This window comes from Tachysurus vachellii, chromosome 6, assembly GCF_030014155.1.
Source record: "Tachysurus vachellii isolate PV-2020 chromosome 6, HZAU_Pvac_v1, whole genome shotgun sequence".
NCBI classification, from domain to species: Eukaryota; Metazoa; Chordata; class Actinopteri; order Siluriformes; family Bagridae; genus Tachysurus; species Tachysurus vachellii.
The window spans coordinates 29,921,959-29,926,958 of NC_083465.1; the positions used below are offsets into that span (position 1 = coordinate 29,921,959).

Genomic DNA, 5,000 nt, shown 5'->3' on the forward strand with positions numbered 1-5,000 from the left:
TAATCAGACACAGTGATGTAAAGCTGTAATCAGACACAGTGATGTAAAGCTGTAATCAGACACAGTGATGTAAAGCTGTAATCAGACACAGTGATGTAAAGCTGTAATCAGACACAGTGATGTAAAGCTGTAATCAGACACAGTGATGTAAAGCTGTAATCAGACACAGTGATGTAAAGCTGTAATCAGACACAGAGATGATGTAAAGCTGTAATCAGACACAGTGATGTAAAGCTGTAATCAGACACAGTGATGTAAAGCTGTAATCAGACACAGTGATGTAAAGCTGTAATCAGACACAGTGATGTAAAGCTGTAATCAGACACAGTGATGTAAAGCTGTAATCAGACACAGTGATGTAAAGCTGTAATCAGACACAGTGATGTAAAGCTGTAATCAGACACAGTGATGTAAAGCTGTAATCAGACACAGTGATGTAAAGCTGTAATCAGACACAGTGATGTAAAGCTGTAATCAGACACAGTGATGTAAAGCTGTAATCAGACACAGTGATGTAAAGCTGTAATCAGACACAGTGATGTAAAGCTGTAATCAGACACTGATGTAAAGCTGTAATCAGACACATCGATGTAAAGCTGTAATCAGACACAGTGATGTAAAGCTGTAATCAGACACAGTGATGTAAAGCTGTAATCAGACACAGTGATGTAAAGCTGTAATCAGACACAGTGATGTAAAGCTGTAATCAGACACAGTGATGTAAAGTGGTAATCAGACACAGTGATGTAAAGCTGTAATCAGACACAGTGATGTAAAGCTGTAATCAGACACAGAGATGATGTAAAGCTTTAATCAGACACAGTGATGTAAAGCTGTAATCAGACACAGAGATGATGTAAAGCTTTAATCAGACACAGTGATGTAAAGCTGTAATCAGACACAGTGATGTAAAGCTGTAATCTGACACAGAGATGATGTAAAGCTTTAATCAGACACAGTGATGTAAAGCTGTAATCAGACACAGTGATGTAAAGCTGTAATCAGACACATCAATGTAAAGCTGTAATCAGACACATTAATTAAAAGCTGTAATCAGACACATTGATGTAAAGCTGTAATCAGACACATGGATGTAAAGCTGTAATCAGACACAGTGATGTAAAGCTGTAATCAGACACAGTGATGTAAAGCTGTAATCAGACACAGTGATGTAAAGCTGTAATCAGACACATCGATGTAAAGCTGTAATCAGACACAGTGATGTAAAGCTGTAATCAGACACAGTGATGTAAAGCTGTAATCAGACAAAGAGATGATGTAAAGCTGTAATCAGACACAGTGATGTAAAGCTGTAATCAGACACATCAATGTAAAGCTGTAATCAGACACAACAATGTAAAGCTGTAATCAGACACATTAATTAAAAGCTGTAATCAGATACATTGATGTAAAGCTGTAATCAGACACAGTGATGTAAAGCTGTAATCAGACACAGTGATGTAAAGCTGTAATCAGACACATTGATGTAAAGCTGTAATCAGACACAGTGATATAAAGCTGTAATCAGACACAGTGATGTAAAGCTGTAATCAGACACAGTGATGTAAAGCTTTAATCAGACACAGAGATGATGTAAAGCTGTAATCAGACACAGTGATGTAAAGCTGTAATCAGACACGGAGATGATGTAAAGCTGTAATCAGACACAGTGATGTAAAGCTGTAATCAGACACAGAGATGATGTAAAGCTGTAATCAGACACAGTGATGTAAAGCTGTAATCAGACACAGTGATGTAAAGCTGTAATCAGACACAGAGATCATGTAAAGCTGTAATCAGACACATTGATGTAAAGCTGTAATCAGACATAGTGATGTAAAGCTGTAATCATACACATTGATGTAAAGCTTTAATCAGACACAGAGATCATGTAAAGCTGTAATCAGACACAGTGATGTAAAGCTGTAATCAGACACATTGATGTAAAGCTGTAATCAGACACAGAGATCATGTAAAGCTGTAATCAGACACATTGATGTAAAGCTGTAATCAGACATAGTGATGTAAAGCTGTAATCAGACACATTGATGTAAAGCTGTAATCAGACACAGTGATGTAAAGCTGTAATCAGACACAGTGATGTAAAGCTGTAATCAGACACAGAGATAATGTAAAGCTGTAATCAGACACAGTGATGTAAAGCTGTAATCAGACACAGTGATGTAAAGCTGTAATCAGACACAGTGATGTAAAGCTGTAATCAGACACAGTGATGTAAAGCTGTAATCATACACATTGATGTAAAGCTTTAATCAGACACAGAGATCATGTAAAGCTGTAATCAGACACAGAGATCATGTAAAGCTGTAATCAGACACATTGATGTAAAGCTGTAATCAGACACAGTGATGTAAAGCTGTAATCAGACACAGTGATGTAAAGCTGTAATCAGACACAGTGATGTAAAGCTGTAATCAGACACAGAGATGATGTAAAGCTGTAATCAGACACAGTGATGTAAAGCTGTAATCAGACACATCAATGTAAAGCTGTAATCAGACACATCAATGTAAAGCTGTAATCAGACACATTAATTAAAAGCTGTAATCAGATACATTGATGTAAAGCTGTAATCAGACACAGTGATGTAAAGCTGTAATCAGACACAGTGATGTAAAGCTGTAATCAGACACATTGATGTAAAGCTGTAATCAGACACAGTGATATAAAGCTGTAATCAGACACAGTGATGTAAAGCTGTAATCAGACACAGTGATGTAAAGCTTTAATCAGACACAGAGATGATGTAAAGCTGTAATCAGACACAGTGATGTAAAGCTGTAATCAGACACGGAGATGATGTAAAGCTGTAATCAGACACAGTGATGTAAAGCTGTAATCAGACACAGAGATGATGTAAAGCTGTAATCAGACACAGTGATGTAAAGCTGTAATCAGACACAGTGATGTAAAGCTGTAATCAGACACAGAGATCATGTAAAGCTGTAATCAGACACAGAGATCATGTAAAGCTGTAATCAGACACATTGATGTAAAGCTGTAATCAGACACATTGATGTAAAGCTGTAATCAGACACAGTGATGTAAAGCTGTAATCAGACACAGTGATGTAAAGCTGTAATCAGACACAGAGATGATGTAAAGCTGTAATCAGACACATTGATGTAAAGCTGTAATCAGACACAGTGATGTAAAGCTGTAATCAGACACAGTGATGTAAAGCTGTAATCAAACACATCAATGTAAAGCTGTAATCAGACACATTAATTAAAAGCTGTAATCAGACACAGTGATGTAAAGCTGTAATCAGACTCAGTGATGTAAAGCTGTAATCAGACACAGTGATGTAAAGCTGTATTCAGACACAGTGATGTAAAGCTGTAATCAGACACAGTGATGTAAAGCTGTAATCAGACTGTAATCAAACACATTAATTAAAAGCTGTAATCAGACACAGTGATGTGATCAGACACAGAGATGATGTAAAGCTGTAATCAGACACATTGATGTAAAGCTGTAATCAGACACATTGATGTAAAGCTGTAATCAGACACAGTGATGTAAAGCTGTAATCAGACACAGTGATGTGTCTGTAATAAAAGCTGTAATCAGACACAGTGATGTAAAGTTTTAATCAGACACAGGGATGTAAAGCTGTAATCAGACACAGTGATGTGTCTGTAATAAAAGCTGTAATCAGACACAGTGATGTAAAGTTTTAATCAGACACAGGGATGTAAAGCTGTTATTAGACACATTGATCAGATTGATCCTGATGTATTGTAATCAGACTCAGTGATGTACTTTCTTGGCTGTTTCAGCTCTAATAGAAAGTGACTGTCTGTTTATTTCTCTCTGTCTCTGGTGTGTTGCTGTGTGGCTTTATGTGTGAGTTTATTCAAAGTGTGTGTCTGCTTGCATAAATGATATCTGAGCTCACACACACACACACACACACACACTGAAATCCTTTCATTTACAGCATTTAGCACACACCCTTATCCAGAGCGACTTACATTTTTATACAACTGAAGGTTAAGGGCCTTGTCAGGGCCCCAGCAGTGACAGTCTGGTGGACGTGGGATTTGAACTCACAACCTTCCGATTGGTAACCCAACATCTAAACCACTTGGCTACCACATCCTCAGTATGGATTTAATCACAATCACAAGAGTTTTCTATCTTTCTTGTTTGTCGCTCATATTGTGATGATGGAGATTTTTATTGACAAACAGTTATGAGTTGTTTGTATACTACGATTACACATTCGCTCCCCATGAAGTGAACTTCACCACACACACACCCACACACACACACACACACACACATAGTTTTATTGGCAGACGCTGGAATGCAGGTCCACACCACAGCCTGATCCATCCAAGGTTTGACTTGTTTACGTTCCCAGAGCTGTTAGGGTCTGAACACACACACACACACACACACACACACACACACACACAAACACACACACATATCGACAACAGAACCCAAAGTTCCAAGTCCACAATCAGAAACTGTTTTTATTTCCCCAGTTATTGACACAATAATATGATTTCTCAGACAATACTCTATCATTGAGATGGTGCGTTCTGATTGGCTGAGAGTTCATCTGTCTGAACGTTACTATGGCGCTGGAACTATGATTCTAATATTGCTAACAATTTTGGCTTCCAGTTTATCATTAGCATCTTTTCAGGAGATTTGGGGGGTGGCCTAAAGTTTGAAGGAGTTTCATTTTCCTATCTTGTGACATAACATGCAAAATACAGTGTGAGATTAACGTCCTTCAAAATGTAACCATGGCAACAACCACGTAGCAATTGCCTATTAATATGTAGGGGTTGTTGTTTATACAGTATAACACTGTGTTGTACTGTTAGAGGAAAACAATCAACAAAAGGCTGATATGATGAAGCAGACTGACGCTGACCATCACAAAGTCCATTATTTCCCTATAACATCAAGCCCCAAAGTGTTTTTTATCCATTTATTGTTATATTTAATGTCTGGGGAAA

The 5,000-nt window shown here is 37.7% G+C and overlaps 1 protein-coding gene across 8 annotated transcripts in view; it reads left to right on the top strand.

Moving 5' to 3' along the window:
• Positions 1 to 5,000, top strand: part of tenm3 (teneurin transmembrane protein 3) — a 355,350-nt gene that overhangs the window by 264,058 nt on the left and 86,292 nt on the right. The window lies entirely within an intron of this gene.